Source organism: Erinaceus europaeus, chromosome 3 (assembly GCF_950295315.1).
Source record: "Erinaceus europaeus chromosome 3, mEriEur2.1, whole genome shotgun sequence".
Classification (NCBI taxonomy): Eukaryota; Metazoa; Chordata; class Mammalia; order Eulipotyphla; family Erinaceidae; genus Erinaceus; species Erinaceus europaeus.
In genome coordinates this window covers 54,565,070-54,588,229 of record NC_080164.1, presented here as the reverse complement: position 1 = coordinate 54,588,229, position 23,160 = coordinate 54,565,070, and the positions used below count along the sequence as shown (strand labels likewise).

The following is a 23,160-nucleotide window of genomic DNA, read 5'->3' as shown; positions in this document are numbered from 1 at the left end:
CGGCCGCGGGTGCCGCATGGAGAGATCAGGTGTTCTGTGAACCCCGGAGGCGCCAGCAGGCGCTCCCCACCCCCACCTGCCTGCCGCTGCCACCTCCGGGTCCCCAAAGACCGGTTTCTGTGAAACTTAGGAGCACCTTTCGCTTTGACCTCTAAAAAAAAAAAAAAAAATTCCACGGCGTCCACACTGAATGATTAACCAGGCTCCTCGACCCAGACCTGCGGGAGGGAGGAGTGTTGCGGGGAGCCTTCCTTGCCTGGCGCGGCGCGGGGAGGCTGGGCGTGGGGGCGCTGGGTGGGGTTCTCTCGGGGACCGCGTGCTCCCCGGGGCTCTGGCGAGCCTTTCTGGAGGCAGACTAACAGACTTGCCTTAATTTCCAACCCAGGGCAGTTTCCAAGTAGGGAGGAGCGGACGCCAGAATCCCAGGTGTCAGAGCGTGAAAAGTTCATCTCTGAACAAACACGCTAATTTATTATACTCTGGGTTGGTGAGGAAGTTCTCCTTCCTGCCTAAAATTTAGGGCTAGCATGCGGGTTTTGTTCCCCTAACCAACTTCGCGAAATGGTAGTTTAGGACCGTATGCTCCTGCTCCTTCCTTGTTGGAGGTTTGCTGTAGATCTTTTAAGACTGCCGAGCCGGTCTGTGAAAGTGGGCATCCACTTGTTATAGCAGATTCTCCCAGTGTAATTGAGCCTGGGAGGTGAAGGCTCACGTGGACGGTCTGGGCCAAGACTTGGGACAGGGGAAGGAGGGGCACCTGACCACGTGGTTCTGACTGCTGACCCTGAGGGAGGACCAGACTGGGTGGTCACTTCCCACTGCTCTAGTTCCTGCTTCTGTTTTTTTTTTTGTTGTTGTTGTTGTTTTGTTTTTTTTTACTTATTTTTGCATAGGGGCTATTATTTTTGGTAGAATCTGAGCAGAATGTTAAAGTTCCCTGTATTCTTAAACCAGATTAGATTTTATATTGGGAAGTGAAGGAGCTCTGGGAAACTCTACTTGAGGAAAACCTTCCAACCTACTCAAGCTTTCCAAAAGTCTCTCTCTATCTTTAGCACTTTTGTTTGAAATTACCTTTTCAGTTTGGAATAGTACATTTTCCCCTTTGGATTCTCCCTACAGCAGGGGCTCACTATGTTCTTTGCACAGATGGGATGTATATGATGAAAGGTCTAGTTCTCCATAAAAGTTCCCACCCTCACTATCCACTGATTTTGTTTCTGTCTTGAACTGTTCAGTGACCTTGGAAAAGTTGTCATTCTGTCTTCATTTTCCATATCTGGTTTTAGGGATGCTAGTGTCTGATCTTCAAGATTGTTTTTGAGGCCAGATAAGATGGATTCCTAACTGTCATTCGAGTTAAGAAGTGCTTCTGAAGTATTGGTCATTGTATAATCAATATAAGCGCTTGTCGAGGCATCAATTTCCATTAGGAAAAAAAAACAATAACTGTGTAGAAACTGATTAGATTTGTCTGAAATAACTGAATTTTGGCAGACGCAGATTGTTTTTAAAACCCAAGAAATGCATTCTATTTAAAGAACACAAACATGAATTGCTTGTAAACATATGAATCAATCCTCCCTTTCTGAAGAGATGGATATAGAGGTAGTTTATAGTTTTGAAGATTTTTTTGTTGCTTAAAAAAACAATTTACATTTCTCTGAGATACCAAATTTACTAAAAATAGCAAAGTGGAACTGTTAATTCATAGCTGTCTTTTCACTGTAGTGCTTGTTCGAGTGTCTGTGTGATGGGATTACCAGAGCGCAGTACTCATCTCTGACTTACTGAACCTAGGACTTAAGAGCCTTGGGCATAAAAGTCGCTTGTATAACCATTATGCTATCTCTCTGGCCCCAAATATATGGCCTTTTTTTTTTTTTTTTTTTTTCCTCCTCCAGGGTTATTGCTGGGCTCGGTGCCTGCACCATGAATCCACCGCTCCTGGAGGCCATTTTTTTCCCCCTTTTGTTGCCCTTGTTGTAGCTTCGTTGTGGTTATTATTATTGCCCTTGTTGACGCAATTCGTTGTTAGATAGGACAGAGAGAAATGGAGAGAGGAGGGGAAGACAGAGAAGGGGAGAGAAAGATAGACACCTGCAGACCTGTGAAGCGACTCCCCTGCAGGTGGGGAGCCGGGGGCTCGAACCGGGATCCTCACACGGGTCCCTGCGCTTTGCGCCACATGCGCTTAACCCACTGCGCCACCGCCCGACCCCATATATGGCCTTTTTAAAGTTATATTTGGAAATTAATGAGAATTAAAAAGTTGATAATAAGAATTTAGAGATGCTGACCTAGTGCTGTGGATGTTCTGATCTTAACATATTGGGTCAGCACTTTTGTTCTTTTGTTTTTTTCCTTGCCTCCAGGGTTATCACTGGGGCTCAGTGCTTGTACTGCCAAGCCACTGCTTCTGGCGGCCATTGATTTGGATAGGACACAGAGAAATTGACCTGCTTGTTGCTTGTGTAACTTCCTCCCTGCAGGTGGGGAGCTGGGGGCTTGAGTCCGGATCCTTGCACAGGCTCTTGTGCTATGTGTGCCTAACTGGCTGTGACACCCACCGTCCAGTCCCCCACTTTTGTTCTTTCTTTTACATTTTTTTAAAATCTTTATTTATTGGATAAGGACAGCCAGAAATCAAGAGGGAAGGTGGTAATAGAGAGAGAGAGAGAGAGAGAGACAGAGAGACACCTGCAGCCCTGCTTCACCACTTGCAAAGCTTTCCCCCTGCAGGTGTGGGGGGGGGCTTGAACTTGCATCCTTGTGCACTGTAATACATGAGTTCAACCAGGTGTGCCACCATCCGGCCCCCTCACTTTTGTTCTTTCTAACTTCCTTAATTAAGACCATAAGATTTAACTGTACTTTTTTTTTTTTTTTTTTTTTAGTTGTATTGGGTAGTTAGACTTTAAAGCTTTATAAATGCAAACGATTACTGTGTAAACCACTCAGGATCAAGCAACAGGAGTGATTGCTTTTGGGGAGGGAGGAGGGTATTTTGTTATTCACCCCAGTGGTGGTGCTTAAATCAGCATTGAAATATTCTCATATAAGCCTTTTGGTTTTAATATGCATAGTGCCCAGGGGAAAGGAAAATCAGTTGCCTACCATTTTCTCCCCTCTTTTGTGTATATAGAATTTGAAAGCATAAAATCCAGCTGGGTTCTGATAATTTGAAGGTTGTGTTTTCTGCCTGCATGTTAAGAAAACACCCAGTAGAGGAGACGGCAAATACACTCAACAGTTGTGGATCCAGCTGTCTCCTCTTCTCTGTTCTCCCAGAAGGTGGGATAAATGTTACTAGCTACTAGCCAAATGTGTCTTCAGATTGTTAGATGAATAAATTATTCTCTCTGGAGAGGTAATTACTATATGAATAAGGTGTGTGGTAGGCAGGTCTTTGAGAGAATTGATGTAATGATTTCATCATCACCTCCTAGTGATGAGGCTTTTCTGACCCGAACAAAACTTAGGTGAGTAGGACTTGCTACTTGATGCAGAATTTGCTTTTAGGGCATATGTAGCACAATTACTGCACTATTGGCAACATTATTTGTACTGGGCTTTTTACTTGTGTATTGAAATGTTGTGTTTACTCTTTGTTGCCCCTGTTGTGAATTTTGTTTGTACTCTCTGCCCATCAGTTTTGTTTCCTTGCTGCTTTTAGCTTTTTGTGATGAAATTCAAACTTCTTTTGCGAGTTAGCATTGTTGGTAAGGTTTTAACTATGTCTTAAAATATTTAGTGCAATTTTAGCTTTAGATATTTCCATAGATAACTAAAAATGTTTAGAATTACTTTTCTGTGCTTCTCTTCGACCAGGGTTTTAATTTTTATTTTGATGTGGCTGTAGAGGGAAATTCCCAATTAGCCAGGAAATTGATACTTTCAACTTTTCATTCTGTGGCATTTAAAAACAAGTTTATTGTTCCAGTGTCATTCTGATGGGATTAGGATGTTTGTAAAAACTAATTATCCAAAAAATCAAAAGGCAAACAAACAAACTGCAATTATCCAAGGGAATAAACTCCAGGGTGTGACCAGGTTCTGTCAGCATGATGATGTGACATAGTAGTTAAGATAATGAAGTTGAAAGAAAAAAAAAAAGATAATGAAGCTGGAGCTTAATCTGAGGAGGACATATTTTAAAAAATATTTATTTTATTTATTAATTGATGAGGGGTGAGGGGTGGAAAGCACATGCTGCATGGGAGAGTTTGCCAGCACACACCGTAACACTACTCTTTTACATGTAATGCCAGGAATTGAACTCTGGATCTCATGCTTGAGAGTTCAACACTGTAGCCAGTGTGCCTCTTCCTGGTTGAAGATTAAAAACAAAAACAACAAAAAACCCTTTAATATAGCACAAAGTGTGTAAAGTCTGTTAGTACTAGGTGTGCAACTCGTGAATGTGTACCCACCAAGAAGTAGATATTTTCTTCTCCTCCTTCTCTTCCTTTTTTTTTTTTTTAATTACCACCAGAGTTATCACTGGGGTTCAGTGCCTGCATGTTGAATCTACTGCTCCCGATAGCCTCCCCCCCCCCCCCATTTGATAGGACAGAGAGAAGTTGAGAGTGGTGGGAAGATAGGGAGGGAGAGAGGGAGACAGACACTTGAAGTACTTCACCACTGTGAAGCTTTCCCCCCTGCAAGTGGGGGGCCAAGGCTCAAACTGGGTACTTGGCTTGGTAATGTGTGTGCTTAACTAGGCCCCAGAAGTAGGTATATTCAGTACCTCAGAAAGTTCTTCTGTCCATTTTCACTCAGTAGCCATCTGTAGAGGCAACTTTCTCTGATTTCTATCATCTTAGATGTGACTTATTTATTGATTTTTTTTTTTTTTTTTACTACAGGAAATAGAGAATCAAATAGTGTGTGGTCTTTTGTGAAACAAACCTGTGTTTGAGTTCCATTTTTCCACTTACAGTGTGGCTAAGTTACTTCTCTGATCCTTACTTTCCTCTATTTCCTTGTGAAATGGGGAAGATAAGAGCCCGTCTTAGATTTACTGAAAGCATTAAATGTGATAAACCTAAAATGCCTACACTGTGCCTGATACTCAGTTTTTCTGCCTTTTATTTCTTTAGGAAGATAATAGCTAAAGAAATTGTATTTTTTTTAAATTAATTTGTTTGCTACATATGTATCAGAAAGAGTTTCACATGAGGCAGAGAGGAAAGACAAATCAGAGCACCACTCTGGTACATTTAGTACTAGGACTCATTTAGTACTGGGAACTTCAGGCATGAAAATGATGCTCTCCTGTTTGAACCATGTTGTTTGTTTTTTAATAATGCCTGGGAATGAACCCAAGACCTCATGCATGTGCTTCAGCACTGAGTCACCCTAACTCAAATTTTCTGTTATGTATATTTTTATGGAGGTGGGAGAGACATCAGAGCACCTCTTCACTATCCATGGGATTCCAAATGTCTGTCCTTGGTAATTTGATGTGGTGCTAGGGATTGAACCCAAGGACTCAATGTGGAAGGCATCCTCTATCTGCTTAGCCACTTCTCTACCCTTCTTCTTTATTTTAATATGCTTTTTCTCCTTTTTTTTTTTTTTTTTTTTACCAGAGCACTGTTTATCTCTGGCTTATGCTGGTGTAGGGGATTGAACCTGGGACTTTGGAGCTTCAGGCATGAGAGTCTGTTTGCATAACCATTATGGTATCTACCCTCCGCCCTAATATGCTTTTTCATTATAAAGGTTCTACAGGTCTTTTAAAAGACATTTGTATTGATTCAGCACTTCATATCAATAAGGTTTTTATTTTTTATTTTTTATTTTTTTTATGACCATCAGGGATATCACTGGGGCTTGGTGCTGCTACTACAAATCCATGGCTACTGGCAGCCATTTTTTCCCCTTCTACTTTATTTTTTATTTGACAGGACAGAGAGAAATTGAGTGGGAATGGGAGATAGACAGGGGTAGAGTGAGATAGACACCTGCAGACTTGCTTCACTGCTCATGAAGCATCCTCCCTGCAGGTGGAGAGCAGGGGCTCAGATCTGGATCCTTGTGCATGGTGATATGTGTGCCTTATCAAGTACGCCACTACCTGCCCCCTTCATGCTATTTGTTGGTAGTTGCCCCCCCCTTTTTTTTAGTAGGCATTTTCTTCTTTAAAGCATGAAGCATCAGCCATGAAATGTCTCCTTTAAGGTTTGGTCACTGGTATATAATGTAAACTAGTGTGCAGAAGATGCAGTGATGGCAGTTGTTTACACTATTACACATGGAAGAGTTTAATTTGGCTAAGAGGCATCATTTAGTGCCCAGGATGCCGAGAATAATATTTATTGCATTATGCTTTATGAAAGAATTCTTTCAGAAGTGAAAGCACAAAGCCAATTGTTAATTGCATGCTTCAGCAAATCATTTAAAACATTTTCAACTTTTATGATCTTAAACTATTAGTGGCATTATATATTCATTGATCTTGTTTCTCCAGTGCTTTGGTAGGATAGTTTTTATTTATGGAATCATTATTTAAATATAATGTAGATAGCACTTTGGCACTCTTTCTTAAAGTTTTTTTCTTTTTGCCTCGAGGGTTATTGCTGGGGCTCAGTGCCTGCACCATGAATCCACTGCTCCTGGAGGCCATTTTTCCCCCCTTTTGTTGCCCTTGTTGTTGAAGCCTTGTTGTGGTTATTATTGTTGTTGATGTTCATTGTTGGATAGGACAGAGAGAAATGGAGAGAGGAGGGGAAGACAAAGGGGGAGAGAAAGATAGACACCTACAGACCTGCTTCACTGCAAGTGAAGCGACTTCCCTGCAGTTAAGGAGCAGGGAGCTCGAACCAGGATCCTTGTGCCGGTCCTTGCTCTTGGCACCACGTGTGCTTAACCCTCTGTGCTACCACCCGACCCCCTCTTATTTTCTTTTCTTTAAAGATGTTTATTTGAGGGGAAAAAAAAATCTCTAGTTAAATGAAATTAATTCCACTATCATTAACACCAATTACTATTAGCTTGGTTTAACTCCTAGGTATTTTTCTCTGCATCTGCACACTTTTAGAATCTTAGAAAGAACACACTGCCAGCATTTTAGGCAAAATCACAACAAATCTTGTAAGTTTGCCCAGAGAGATAGCTGCCAGAGAGGACAGGAAAGGCCTAGGTTCAAATCCTCATTCTGGTCTCTATTTTCTGAGTGTATCATTGCCAGGATTGCTGGGCATACAGTCATCAAAGGTTCCATCAGAGGGACTTCAGACCTCCAGGTTACAACACAGAAATCTCTTTGATGGAGCTCCAGTGGCGCAATTAGTTAGCGCCAGGTACTTATATGGAAATCTCTTTGTCCTCTCTTCCCTCTAAGACCTGGAGATGACATAGAGAAGTAGGCAATTTGTCATTTAGCCAGCAGATACTGACTGAGCACTAGAATCTGTTCCCTCCCCCACCCCACCCCTGCCAATATAGTCTTAGATGAGTCAGCCAGAGTTCTAAATCCTTCAAGAATTAGTAGTTTGGTGGAAACCTGGCCAGGAAGTGATGAAAGAATACTCTAGTTGAGGTATAAGGGAAGTATGGAATTGGAGGCAGTCAAGAAAGGCTTCCTTAGGAATGAGTGAACATATCCGGGGGTCAAGGTACTAGAGGTTTGTAATACAGTGTCACAGAAAGCAACTGTGTCCGAGAAAGCAACTGTGTCAGAGAAAGCAACCTGGGAGGTGGTGCAGTGGCTAGAGTGTTGGATTAGGAGGTTCTGAGTTTAAGCCCCAACATTGCATGTTCCAGAGTGTGTTTTCTTTTCTTTCTTTCTTTCTTTCTTTCTTTCTTTCTTTCTTTCTTTCTTTCTTTCTTTCTTTCTTTTTCTTTCTTTTTTTTTTTTTTTTTACCAGTTCTGGCATATGGTGGTGCTGAAGACTGAACCTGGGACTTCAGAACTTCAAGTAATGAGAGTCTTTTTGCATAACTATTATGTTATCTATGCCCACCACCCCCTTTTTTTTTTAAATTTCCACCAGGCTTATTGTTGGGCTCAGCGCCAGCATTATGAATTCATGGCTCCTGGTGACCATTTTTTTCTTCCTATTTTATTTGATAGGACAGGGAGAAATTGAGAGGAAAGGGTGAAATGGAGAAGAAGAGAGAAAATAGATACCTGTAGACTTGTTTCACTGATCATGAAGTGTCCTCTCTGCAGATGCACATGGTAACATGTGCACTCAACCTACCTCCCATCCCCATGCTCTTGTTTTTTAATTTTAAAAAGTTATGGGGGGCCAGGTGGTGGTGCATGTGGTTGAGTGCATATGTTACCATGTGCATGGAGCCAGGTTCAGGCACATGGTCCCCACCTACAGGGGGAAAGCTTTGCGAGCGGTGAAGCAGCGTTGCAGGTGTCTTCTCTTTCTCTCTCCCTATCTTCCCAGTCTCTCTTGATTTCTGGCTATCTCTGTCCAATAAGTAAATAAAGATAATTAAAAAAATAGTGATTTACAGGATTATAAGATAATAGGGGTGTGCTTCCACACACTGTGGTGTCTGTCTTCCCTCCTCACAGATAACCACCAAGTAATCTTAAAAGCTTAGATATAGGGGGCCTGGCAGTAGCCCAGTGGGTTAAGTGCACATGGTGCGAAGCGCAAGGATCACTGTAAGGGTTCTGGTTCGAGCCCCTGATCCCCATCTGCAGGGTGGGGGGTCACTTCACAAGCACTGAAGCAGGTCTGCAGGTGTCTATCTTTCTTTTTTTTTTTTTTATACTTATTTATTTTCCCTTTTGTTGTCCTTGTTGTTTAACATTGTTGTGCTTATTGATGTCGTCGTTGTTGGATAGGACAGAGAGAAATGGAGAGAGGAGGGGGAAGACAGAGGGGGTGAGAAAGATAGACACCTGCAGACCTGCTTCACCACTTGTAAAGCAACTCCCCTGCAGGTGGGGAGCTGGGGGCTTGAACCGGGATCCTTATGTCTTTGCGCTTTGCGCCACATACGCTTAACCCGCTGTGCCACCGCCTGACTCCCGGGTGTCTGTCTTTCTTTCCCCTCTCTGTCTTCCCCTCCGTTCAATTTCTCTCTGTCCTATCCAACAACAACTACAGCAGTAACAACAATGATAAACATCAAGGGCAGCAAAAGGGAAAAAATAGCCTTCAGGAGCAGTGGATTCTTAGTGCAGTCACCAAGCCCAGTGATAATCCTGGGGGCAAACAAAATAAAACAGACAAAAAAACTATTGTTTCTACCTCCCGCCCCCCCTTCAATTAATTCTACATTCCACAGATAAGCAAAACCATCACGTAGCTTATCTTTCATCTCCTTACATGCATGATCACCTCCATTCCATTCATTTTGTCCTGAAGGACACATTGTCTTTTTTAACTGGAAAGTAGTACTCCATGATGGGCATTTTCGTTGTTTTCATATTTGACTATTGTGAACAATACTGGTGTTCTAAATCTGTCTCCCACCTCAATTATTGACAAATGTCTTTTAGAACTAATAAAAAATTCTAATACATAATAAATAAAATATTTAAAAAGGAAACAATAGATGGTACCATGGGTTTGAATGGCAGTTTACTTAAATTAAGGAGTAATAGGACACAATACAGCTTTGGTTGTGCAAAGAAGTGGCACTTGATAGCTTTGGAGGGGTCAGGGAGCCATGGGAAATTCTTGAGAGGATGTGGTTATAATGAGGCATATATTTAGAATGATGAACTTGAGTCAGAGGTGGATGAGAAGCAGATCAAATAATGACCCTGGGTCATTTAATGGATTCCTGATAGGTTCCACAAGTGTGTAAATCTAGAAGCCAGAGTGATCTCTAAAAACTGAAATTACTTTCTACAGTTATTTACTCAGAATCTTCCAGCAGTTCCTCAGCTCCCTATCATGTCCTCTTATCCCTCCTGACATGATTCACAGTAACACTGTGCATCAATACAGTGCCATAACACTGATGAGTTCCCTTGCCTCTGACCTCAGCTATCTCTTTTTCTTGCTATCTTCCTCCTCTTCCCTACTTTATTTCTGAGAAGAGGGGCTTTCTCTGATTATCCTTGTCCACCCCTAGAACTGTGCTTCATTTTTATCAATTAACCTTATGATAACTGACTACTTAACTTTTTAACATTGCTTGGCTTATGTAAAATTGCTTGGCTTATGTAAAATACATATGGGATTAGGTGATTTCATTAGGCTTCATGGGGGGTGACTTGGGGCAGAGGGCTCACTACTAGATAAGAGTGATATATGGTGAAAGTATATGTGTGCAGTTTATATGAGAAGGAATGAGAGAGAACAGTCCTTGTCATGTGGGTGGGATAGGATTTGGAAACCAGTTCAGGGAAATATGGAAGAGATGAGCCACAGAACATCAGAGGCTACAGTAATGTCTACGAAAGTTTAGGAAACAGGATGGTGCAAGAGAAAACCAAGAGCCTTGAACCTAAAGCTATGGAGAAACAGCCATTTTGGGAGATGGGGCCTGGAGCGAAGGCTGCCTAGATGCAAAAGAATTAGTAATAGGAGATGGTCTTCAATTTGAGTGTGGTAGCCAGTTGTGTTAGGTGCTCTGGGAAGTCAGGAGAGGCCAAGGACTGTGGAAATCTGGAAGATAAAGGGGATTGGAAAAGTTAAGGCACAACAAAGGGACATTGCAGGGAATGGAACCTTTCAGGAAACTGTCAGAGAAGGGAGGACGTAGTGTCTGTCTTAGAGATACTGGAGAAGGAAGAGCTTTGAGGTGGAAGAGAAAGTGTAGATTGACATTGATACAGGATCCCAGGAGAGCAGCCCGGGTTGCTACAGAAGACAGTAATCTTGTGGGTGTTGAAGTACTTAATACAAAAGGGAGACTGTTCCATGTGGACAGCTTGAAGTAGATTATGGTCCTAGAGCTGACTTCAGTCTTTGTAGCTATGGCAACCCACTTTGCTTCTGCGCAGCCAGCTTCACAGGCTTTTTGTTTTAAGCCAGTGCAGTTGTTAATATGAAAGTGTTAACACCCCAGTGCTATTTCCAATAACCGTAAACTTGCTGTAGGTTATAATTTGTGCTTCAGAATTTTGTTATTAAAGCACTTACTATCCAAATGTTTCTCTGAAACACAGAGTCCTGATTGGTTTTTTTTTTTTTTTTTAAATAGTCCCTCACCCTCACATTTAGATTATTCCCTGGGAAGTTTGATGGTGTTTTCAGAATCAGACCTATTTGTCTAATCTTCAAGGGTCAATGTGGGTTTATTACAAAACCACCTTTCTAAATAGCAGTTGGAATTAATGAAAATGTATCTTACATTTATTATTTAATGGTTGAATTTGAGTTCTTGTTATAACGAACTTACCTAGCTTATAAGAAAATGCAGCCATTTTGTTTTAAATTATTTTCCAGTGAACTTAAAATACCTTTCATGAGTATTGTCACCCGAATATATCTGTCTTTTGAATTCTTTCTCCTCTGTTTTAATGAATCTTTAAAAAGATCTTTATAATGGAAAAAAACTTCAAACTATTGCAGAAACAGAATAATATAATGAAGCCTCAGGTGGTTATATCCCAGTTTCTGAGTGACGGCCTTTCTTTCCTTTTGGTGCTGACATCTGGCTTGAGTAGGAGGGTGTGTAGACACCACCCACAGTGGAAGAGCAAGTTCATACTGAATCTCCAGGTGTAGAATAGAGATAGTAGAAACTGTGGGAGTGATTGGACCCCCTAATAGGGAAGGAGGAGTGGGTTCAAATGGCAACCTAGGAAGAAAGCAAGTCCCCCTGATGTTTCTACATATGTAATTACCTACATTTTTTCAAAGGTAGCAGTCACACAATTGAGGTGATTTAAACTGCTTGGTGAAAGAGGCCTTATCTCTAAGCTGCTCAGCAAACAACATGTTCTCTTTTGTTTTGGCAACATTTTTTTTTTTCTTGGCAGGTAGCCAGAGAAAGACATGTTAACTAGTCATCTCTTATTCAAAGTCTTGGTTTAATAACTACACTTTAATAGAACATTTGGACAATAGACCAGAATGTTGCTGTTTTGACTAGGTATTTTAAAGCCATGTGATTTATCTTGATATTAAAAGCAAACTTAACTATAATGGTTACCAGAAGGAATGGGGATGGAGGATAAGTGGAGAAGCACAGGAACTTTGGTGGGTGCAGTGTGCATAAATATATGAATGTGAAACTCCAGATTTTTTTTCTAATTAAGATTTACTAATGGGGGTAGGGAAGGGTGTAGAATCATAGCATCACTCCAGCACATGCAGTGCCAGGAATCAGATTTAGGGAATACTGAGTGCTAGATGGAGAAGATTAAGTACAATTTCTGGAGCAGCTGAAGATAACCTCATGGAGGAGCTAGTGAGATTTGAATCTGAACCTGTCAGGGATGGGGGCAAGACTCAAGCAGTAAAAGGGGCATTTTGGGCAGAGTTGCTAGTATGAGCAAGGTATGCATGGGGAGAACAGTGATTGTTTTCAAGGGTTGATGGTGCCCAAGGGTGCTGTCTCATGCAATGAACTTAGAGGGAGGCCCGCCTGAATCTAGCATCCTATCTAATAAGGCTGTGGTGCCGAGCCCCTCCATCTGTACATATAGATTGGTATCTTTCTTTGAGTTTGGCAGTAGTGGATTAGACTTACCTGGGCTCCAATTTCATGACCCCTCTTCTCACACTCCACCTGGGAGAGCCTTGGGCATGTTTCTGGAAGCCTATTACTATTTATCTCTAAACTGGATACCTCAGTAACCACTTCACAGGATTGTGTATCCAGTTGGATCCTGGGGGGTGTTTCCTGACTCATAGAATAGGAGTGGCAGGAGGGGGCTGGGTGTTCAGTTGTGTGTGTCTCTCTCTCTTTTTTTTTTTGCCTCCAGGGTTATTGCTAAGGCTTGGTCCACTGCTCCTGGAGGCAGTTTTTTTCCTTTTTGTTGTTGTTGTTGTGGTTATTATTATTATTGATGATGTTGCTGTTGGATAGGACAGAGAGAAATTGAGAGAGGAAGGGAAGACAGGGGGAGAGAAAGATAGACACCTGCAGACCTGCTTTACTGTTCATGAAGCGACGACCCCCCCCCCCACCCCCGTAGGTGGGAGCTGGGGGATTGAACCAGGATCCTTGCGCCGGTCCTTGTACTTCAAACTGTGTGTGTTTAACCTGCAGCACTACCGTCCAACCCCTAATGTGTCGTCGTCGTCTTCTTCCTTCTTCCTTCTTCTTCTTCTTCCTTCCTTCTTCCTTCTTCTTCTTTCCCCCCAATGTGTCTTCTTATAAGGAGTGTCCCTCGTGCTTCCATCCCATCTATCCACTTCTTTTTTCCTCTCTCAAGCCTGTTTTTATTTTTAGTTGTATTTCATTTTACTTCATTTTGGGGGGCTACTAGGGTTGGAACAGAGGACATTATACAAGTGAAGCATGTGCTTTACCACCGAGCAGCTATGTATCTCTGGTCCCACTTTTTTCCTTTTCTTTTTTTTTTCCTTCAGGGTTATTGCTGGGGCTCGGTGCCTGCACTACCAATCCACTGCTCCTGGTGGCTATTTTTCCCATTTTGTTGCCCTTGTTGTTTTGCTGTTGTTCTATTATTGTAGTTATTGTTGTTGTCGTTGTTGTTGGATAGGACAGAGAGAAATAGAGAGAGGAGGGGAAGACAGAGAGGAGAGAAAGATAGACACCTGCAGACTGCAGACCTGCTCCACCGCTTGCGCGACCTCCTGCAGGTGGGGAGCCGGGGCTCAAACTGGGATCCTTATACCGGTCCTTGTGCTTTGCGCCATGTGCGCTTAACCTGCTGTGCTACCGCCTGACTCCCTTTTTAAAAAATATATTGTTTAAAAACATGTACATGCCAGTTCTGTAGTTTTTGGAGATTTTTCATGCATGTTTTTAGAAGACTGAGTCAGGCTGTTTCTCTAAGATACTCCAAATGGATAAGTTTAGTAGGAACCCTGGAGCCTGAGGAACCTGGACCCTCATCCACCTTGGGGTCCCCTTCACTGTAGCAAAGAGCACACAAATGCTGGTTCACAAAGGACTAGCTCACTGAGTAGGATGTCTGTGTTGCCATGACTACTGACTAGGTTGAGTCTCTGCTCTACATGGGAGTAGAGACTGGGCCAGTTCTAGTGTGGTAACTGTGTTTCTTTCTCAGTGAAAAGGTGGTTAGGGAGAGCTTTGAAGTTGCATATGCACAAGGCGTATATTTTTATATCCCTGTTTATATATCTTTTTTTTACTTCTTTATTGGGGAATTGTTTTACATTCGACAGTAAATACAGTAGTTTGTACATGCATAACATTTCCCAGTTTTCCATATAACAAACAACCCCCACTAGGTCCTCTGTCATCCTTCTTGGATCAGTATTCTCCCCATCCACCCACCCCAGAGCTTTTTACTTTGGTGCCACACGCCAATTCCAGTTCAGGTTCTACTACACAAGGCATATTTTTGTTTTTCTCTCTTCTAATGAAAAAATGCCACTAGAAACTCACATGATAGTTTAGAAATTGAGATTTTTCCAAGCAGCTTAAGTGGCTTAAGATAATCATAGTGGGGAGTCGGAAAGTGGCGGTGCGGTTTAAGTGCACGTGGCGCAAGTGCAAGGACTGGTGGAAGGATCCTAGTTCAAGCCCCCGGCTCCCCACCTGTAGGGGAGTCGCTTCACAGGCAGTGAAGCAGGTCTGCATGTGTCTATCTTTCTCTCCTGTCTTCCCCTCCTCTCCATTTCTCTCTGTCCTATCCAACGACATCAATAACAACACCAATAAGAACTATAACAATGAAACAGGGGCAACAAAAGGGAATAAATAAATATTTAAAAAAAGATAACCATAGTGATTGTCATTTTTATACTAATTTTAGTTTTTTTTTTTTGGCCAGCGCAATATCAGCTCTGGCTTATGGTGGTGTGGGGGATTGAACCTGGGAATTTGGAGCCTCAGGCATAAGAGTTTCTTTGTAAAACCATTATGCTATCTACCCCTGCCCCAATTTTAGAATTTTTGAAGTGACAAAAGAAGGATTTTAAAATATGCTATATTATAAAACCATTATGCTATCTACCCCTTCCCTAATTTTAGAATTTTTGAAGTGACAAAAGAAGGATTTAAAAATATGCTATATGCAGACATAACTTGCATGCTCTGACAATATTTTCTTGATTTGGAAAGGTTGTGTTTTTATTTTGGAAGGAAGACAAGTGAACTTTTTATTTTGTAGGAAACTGATGTGTTGGTATGTTTCATATTGGTTTGCTCCCCTTCCCCCTGACCTCTGAGAGAATTGGTTTGGCCCCTGCTAGTTTCGCTCCCCGCTTTCTCCCCGCCCCCTATGCTAAGGACGTCCAGACTCCCAGCAGCAGCCCTGGAGGGAGAATGATGGGGAAGCACATGGTGTGGTGATTTGCCCGCTCGTGAATAAAGATTAAACTGCAGCTTCTCAACCCAGCCGTGTGTCCCCGAGTCTCTGTCTCCGGCCTGCTGGCACCCCGAACTTTAACGACACTGATGGAGATGGTCTCAGACCATACGTCACTGGGGCAAGAACAACAATCAATCTGAGTGGAAAGGGCAGACAGGTGGTTCTGAAAGATTTTGTAGAATACCTGTGGGAAGTGATAGGTGATCTCTGCTCCTGGGAAAATGGCAGGTGAATGTTGCCATTATGTTTAGCTTGTTTAGACTGCCTACTTTTAGTACTGAAGTGATTGTTTTAAAATTTCTCATTTTGTGTGAAGTAGTTTATTATTACCTGTGAAATTATGTGATAGGAGGTTATGTTATTTCAGAAGTCAGATTTTTTTTTTTTTTTAACCAGAGCACTGGTCAGGTCTGGCTTATGGTGGTATGGGAGATTGGACCTGGGACTTTGGAACCTCAGGCATAAGAATCTCTTTGCATAACCATTATGCTATCTAGCCCTGCAAAAGCCATTCTTGCGAGTTTGAGTAGAGTCAGTGTTTAATCTTGTTAATTAGCCTTCAGTTGAATTTTTCATGCTTTCCTCTATGTAAAGTGACAGTAATAGTTTTCCAGCACCTATATCAAAGCACATTTTCCTTCCTTCCTACTTTTCTTTATTTTGCCAGCTTCTCTATATATGTCTAAAGACACAAGTAGCTTACAAAGCAGACAACCCCTTTCCTCTCCATCTCTGTACATAAGATTGCCAAGTCATGGCTGAAGAATGGCGTGCTTATTTCCAGAAGTATTTACACAAGGTCATTCTGATAACTTAGTTTATATAATGAGATTCTTTTTCTAGTCCAGTACTGTAATTTGTACCTTTAAAAATTAATTTTAATGGTCTTTTTCCTCTTTTCCTCTTATTCCCTGGGCCTGTTTGTTTACATATTTATTTAGTCATGATGTGACTGTTGTTTCCTAGGAGATTTTTTTTTTTTGCCTCCAGGGTTCTTGCTGGGGCTCAGTGCCTGCAACATGAATCCACTGCTGCTCCTGAAGGCCATTTCCCCCCCTTTTGTTGCCCTTGTTGTTTAACATTGTTGTGATTATTATTGTTATTGTTGATGTCATTCGTTGTTGGATAGGACAGAGAGAAATGGAGAGAGGAGAGGAAGATAGAGAGGGGGAGAGAAAGACAGACACCTGCAGACCTGCTTCACCACTTGTGAAGTGACTCCCCTGCATGTGGGGAGCCGGGGGCTTGAACTGGGATCCTTATGTCAGTCCTTGTGCTTTGTGCCATGTGCACTTAACCCGCTGCACTACTACTCGACCCTCAGGAGATGTTTTTAGACAATGTACTTCATAGAGATGGCACCAGGTAGTACTGTCCTTAAGGTGAAACACTGAGGGAAAGCACAGTAACTGGAACACTGATGACACTTATAAGAAAATTGACTTAAGGGAGTTGGGCTACAGTAGCGCAGTGGGTTAAGTGCACATGGCGCAAAGTGGGTGGACTGCCATAAGGAACCTGGTTCGAGCCCCTCACTAAAAAGTATTTTAGTTACTTCTTGGACCTTTCTTTCATATCCCTTTGTATATTCTTGTTCTTATATCAAATTTATTACCTGAGTGTAAGTAGATTTTCCAAGTGACAGGTAACAGGCATCAACATGAATACAGCCTAGCCTTTGCTCTTGGTCTGCATGTCAGACACTACATAACAAGCTGTGATATGTCATGTTAATGTCAGGGTTTATAACTGCAAGGGGAATGGACAAGTGTAATGAATGGCCTTTCTACTACCAGGAAACTGACCACTAATGAGTGTAAACAGTATAAAAAAGCTCATTTTGGCACAGCATTGAAGGCCAGTCTTTTTGGAGGTGCTTCCTATCCAAAGGAAATTAATTGAGTCAGAAAAAGTAGTGGTTGAAATCAAACAGCTAAACTTTACTGTCAGAAATTGTGTATCTAGAGTCTTGATAAAAAATGGCTAGGAGGGAGTCAGGCGGTAGCACAGTGGGTTAATTAAGCGCACGTGGCGCAAAGCGTAAGGACCAGCATAAGGATCCTGGTTCGAGCCCCTGGCTCCTCACCTGTAGGGGAGTCTTTTCACAAGTGGTGAAGCAGGTCTGCACGTGTCTGTCTTTCTCTCCCCTGGCTCCTCACCTGTAGGGGAGTCTTTTCACAAGTGGTGAAGCAGGTCTGCAGGTGTCTGTCTTTCTCTCCCCTTCTCTGCCTTCCTCTCCTCTCCTCTCCATTTCTTTCTGTCCTATCCAACAACAACAACATCAACAGTAACTACAACATTTAAAAAAAGGGCAACAAAACGGAATAAGTAATTATTTTTAAAAAATGGATAGGAAAAAGAAAAGACCTTTGTATGATGGTTATTTGAATTTTATTGAAGAAAATGTTGAAGTTGGTTGCTGAGTTTGACTGTGTAAGTCGTGCTGTTGATGACATTCCAGGCTGATGCTTTACATTTGTTAAAGTGGCCAATGTCTCTCTTTTGACATTATACAAAGGAAGAAACCAAAATTGTAAGTTTTGATAGTGAAAGCATAGTAGTAATGTATTATCCTCATTTTGGTATTAGCATAAGATGTAAGTTGGGGATGAAAAGATTGTAGTAACACAAGATTAGAAAGCTACTTAGGCAATTTGTGGAAGCAGAGGTCTCTTGGAATCTGAGTACTTTGGAAGCTGATTGCAGGAGGATGATTAAAGACTTGTGCTCTCTCACCTATTTTCAGTATAATATAATTTTATTTATCAGTCCTCAGGCCTGAACATTAAGCCAGTACCACAGCTTCCAGGAACCTCACAAAACCACCATTTTTACTTTTTCAAAATTGTCAAGAAAACAAAACACAATGTGGAGGGACATTGTCAGGGAAAGTATTATTTAGATGACCCAGAATTTAAGCTGTTGACTGTGAAAAAAGACTTGTTTTACTGGGAGAACTCCATCTGATGAACTTCAGGCCCTCTGTTCCCTCCCTATGTCTTGGTTTCCACTTCTATAAGTAGAGTTGTTGGGTTAGATGATATATAAGGCTCTGGAGAACAAATCCTTACAGCTTCTTTTTGGTAGTGAAATTGGTTTCTGATCTGTCTGTGGGATGCCTGTGCATGTTAGGAAGGAAATGTAAGGGTAAGGTGGTGCATTTTGTGGTCAACACTCACTCTGATGCAGACTTGTGTCAGTCCCTTTTATCCAGAGAGCTGGCTTCTAGCAGGTTGAAGGACTGTGGTGTGCTGGGTTCCCTTTAGCTTCAGATTGTAGTGTTGTAAAAAGAGTGAAAGGCAGCACTTTTCTCAGTATGTGAACAACTGACAAAAAGGTTTGCCTGGATATATTTATGATCAGGTCAGTTTAATAAGCCCCTGTCATTCTTTAATAAACACCTAACAGACATAGGAAGATATTCCATCCATGGCAGTGAAGGTGCCTGGGTTACCAGGACTTCTGGAATCCTAAACCTGTGAAGAGCTTCCAACAGCTGATTTTGTCTACATTGTTCATTTTTGTGATTGAAAAAAAGATCTTGCTGTGACAACAACCCCAAGTGCCTCTCTTAATTGTCTACATCTGGGTATTCATAATTGTGACTTTATTGGGAAAATTCTTAAAAATCTTCTCTTACTGTGTTTATTATAGAAGGATGTGTGAGCTGGGGGGAGGGACACAGACAGAAGGAAAATTGTACTGCTGAGCTCTGTCATAAGGTGTTGCTGGGATTGAGTTTGGGGCCTCTGTCATACAAGTTTGTGCTCTAATAGTCTATCTTCCCTTCTCTTGAAAAAGTAATCAATTTTAATGAGTGAGAACAGAGTACTTTTCTGCTGTGTTATATGCTGTATAGGACCACTCTGTGGTTTCCACTCGCTCGAGCGAACTCAGAACAGCCAGCGGGAAGAGCCAGCGGGCGGGAGGCAAGGCGCGGAGCTGCTGTTTCCACCTGGTCAAACAGCCAGCCAGCCGGCTGCGCCCAGACAACCCCGCGCACCGCGCCAGCAACCCCGCAGCCCCGCAGCCCGCAGGAGGCCTACGCCACCATGCAAGAGCCCGATGCCAGCACGCTGGAGCCCGATGCCAACATGCTGGAGCCCGATGCCAACATGCTGGAGCCCGATGCCAACATGCTGGAGCCTGATACCAACATGCTGGAGCCTGAGGCCAACATGCTGGAGCCCGATGCCAACATGCTGGAGCCTGAGGCCAGCCCACAGGAGCCAGCTCTCCACCGCGTGGTGCAGGGCACTGGACGCGTGATCCCTCCACGCTGCTCGGCCACTGCGAACAGGGCAGCAGACATGGCAGGGCCATGGGGCAGGGCCGCGGCGTTCTATCATGGCCGCCACCCCTGGGCACCTAGGCTCACACCTTCTACAAAGATGGCCTGCCTGCCCTCTTTCTATGAATTCTGGAACCATCCCGGGCCTCCCGGACCCCCGGGCTCCCTGCCAAAACTGGGCACAAGAGATCTCCAGCCGCCAGTCCGGTCTGAAGACAGACAAGCTGGAGTACGCAGAGACTTGTGCAGAGATCGCAACCTACAATTCCTAGAAGTGGAGCTGCTCGAAAATGGAGCTGCGCGGGAAGCCACCTCCGGATGGTGAACCCCCCCCCCAACAACTAAGACAGTACAGACTTAAATTCGTGTTTAAAATGACATGTCTTCGTAACAAAGGTTTCTCTCCTTGTGTATTAATGACCATGTTTATGTGTATGTTTAAAGTTCGGTAAACAGTAGCTTTAAGGCTAAATTCTTACTAGTCAAAGTTAAATGAAAAAGGTTTTCAATATAATCCTCATAAAGATAAAAATTAACTTACATTTAAAGTCTGAGGTAAAATTTAGTTAACAATCAATATATTTTAACTAAGTTGGTCTAAACAAAAGGTTAAATAGACTTGTTGATATGTAAAACACTACCTTCTCTATTCGAAATGGTAGATCGCACAATGGCTATGCTAATTATTCTCATGCCTGAGGTTTCCTCTCCGGCCCACACCTAGGGTGTGTCTCCATCTTGAATGGGTGTAACAAAAGGTTAAAAGACGTTGTTGATATGTAAAAGTCTCAAATTCCTTCTCTATTAGAAATGTTAGATCGTGCAGTAGATATGCTAATAACAAGTTTTGTTTCATAGTAAGTAAGTTACAGCCAGCTGCCTTTGGGACCCTAGGCCGTTCCCCGCCCCCATGCAAATGCCCGTCGAGGCAAGTAGCCCCCCAGAGACAAGAAATGTTTTTTTTTTCAGATATGGCCCCCTCAGGCCTTCCCTTGGCAACATGCTGGTTTTGGTTATATATGTTTCTGTTCACCCCACACCCTTGATACTATAGTCATTTAGTTAAAAAAAAAAAGGGGGAATTGTCGTATGCTTTACATTGGCTTGTTCTAGCCCTCCCCCTCCAAGAGAATTGGATGAGTCCTGTTAATTTCGCGGGCCTGCTTGGCCCCGCCCCAAGGGACCCCGGGAGAGGGTTCCGGAGTCCGAGAGTTCCTGAGTTCCCCAGTGACAGAGTTCCTGAGTTCCGGAGTTCGAGAGTGCGAGAGTGCGAGAGTTTCTGAGTTCGAGAGTAAGGGAGAGGGTTCCTGAGTTCGAGAGAAAAAGAAAGAGTGCTTGCGCCGCCGCAAAGAGACAGCAGAGTTCTGTTTGGTGATTAGTTTGTCTTAGTTTGTGAATCGTTGTTCCTAAATAAAGAAATACAGCTTCCCTGCCCAGCCGTGTGTCTGGTCGTCTCTGTTACCCGCCCGTGAAGCCAGCCCGGCCAGCCAGAGCCTTCCGAATTTTAACAAGTGAGAACAGAGTACTTTTCTGCTGTGTTATATGCTGTATAGGGGACCGAATCTGGGGCTTTGTACATTGCAAGTCTTGAACTACACTGAGCCACCCTTCTGGCAACTTGACATTCTCTTTGAGCAACAATGGTGAATGACAGAAAATATGAGTTTAGACTAAGGGTCAAGGTCCAAGTACTGAGTGCTGATTCTATAAGGATTAGCTGCCTGACCTCACACTCATTGTTACAGATCATTTTTAAGTGAGATGATAACACCCCAACAGAAGAAATGGGCAAAGGAGGAAACATCAGGAAGGAGTCATAAAAAGATTGTAAATTATAGGATAGGGATCTCATTGTGGATTGCTTCCTGCTTTTGGGTGTACAATGAGAGGATAAATTAGCCTGACCCTTCCTTTTGGTGAAAGGGAGGTGAGGGGAGTAATTTGCTTATATCCTAAATTGCTGTATGTAATCTTTCTGTAATTTTCCCAAACAACAAAGAATGAAAGAAAATAAGCATATATGCTCGCCAGTGTGTCCTGGAAACTCCACCTTTCCACTAGGGAAAGGTATGAACAGGCTGAGAGTATGGATCGACCTGTCAATGCCCATGCCCAGCAGAGAAGCAATTACAGAAGCCAGAACTCCTACCTTCTGTACTCCATAATCCTGGGTCCATACTCCTAGAGAGATAAAGAATAGGAAAGCTTTCATTCAAGGGAAGGAATGTGATAATGGAGTTCTGGTGGTGGTAATTGTGTGGAATTGTACCCTTCTTATCCTATAGTCTTGTCAATATTTCCATTTTATAAATAAAAATAAAAAAAAAGAATAGGAAGACTTCTAATAGAGGGGATGGGATACATAACTCTGGCGGTGGGAATTGCACTCCTCTTATCCTACCATCTTGTCGATCATTATTAAATCAATAAAATATAAACATATATGAAGTTCATTAATTTTTTTTCTTCCAGAGTTATTGCTGGGTATTGGTGCCTGCACCTCAAATCCACTGCTCCTGTGGCCTTTTTTTTTTTTTGATAGGACAGAGAGAAATTGAGAGGGGAGGGGGAAAATAGAAAGACACCTGCAGACCTGCTTCACTGCTTGTGAAGTACCCCCACCCCCACTCCACAGGTGGGAGCCAGAGGCTCGAACCAAGTTCCTTGCATGGGTCCTTGTGCTTCATACTATGTGTGCTTAGCCCCCAGTTGTTGTTTTCATTATTATAAGGAAAAAATTGGAAACAACTCATTGTTGGTGATCAATAAACTAGACCAAATACTTCTATACTGTCAGAGGTACATTAAAGGCCTGATGTTACAAGACAAACCACTCAGTTCATATTCCACCCCCCACCCCTTTCTTCAAACTACTGGGTTGTCAGAAAAGTTGTGATGAACTTGTAGCCATTTTGCACTTGTAGCTCTCAGTGAACTCAGAAGTCAGCTTTATTTTTAATCAACATGGATATCTAATTTGGTGTGTTTTTTGTTTGTTTTCTTTAGATAGAGGGAGAGAGACAGACCATCACTCGTTGAAAGCTTCTTTTAATGCCATGGGGGCTGGGCTCAAACCTGGGTCATACATACACCAAAGCAGCACATTATCCAAGTGAGCTATTTTGCCAGCTCCAATTTGGAATTATTTTCCTCTTATTTCATACTCATATGCAATCCAGTCATTTCCTCCTCCTCCTCCGCCCTGTTTTAAGAGAGTCTATGAAAGGAAGCACACTTACACAGTTTCTCAGCAGCAGTGCTAGTTAAATTAGACATGGGTATGGCTCATAATCTTCTTAGCAGAGAAGCCTTGGGCTCAGCAACACCTACTGATCCTTTGCAGAACCTATTTCCAGAGACACCTACATATTGCTCTGTCAGTTCCAGCTTATAGACACACTTGTCCTACCCCATCTTGACTTCTTTGCCTTCCCAAGGCTTGTTTCCTCTGAGCCTCCTGATGTGT

At 42.5% G+C, this 23,160-nt stretch overlaps 1 protein-coding gene across 1 annotated transcript in view; it reads left to right on the top strand.

Annotated features, from left to right (window-relative positions):
• B3GNT2 (UDP-GlcNAc:betaGal beta-1,3-N-acetylglucosaminyltransferase 2) overlaps nt 1-23,160 on the top strand; it is a 37,298-nt gene that overhangs the window by 742 nt on the left and 13,396 nt on the right. The window lies entirely within an intron of this gene.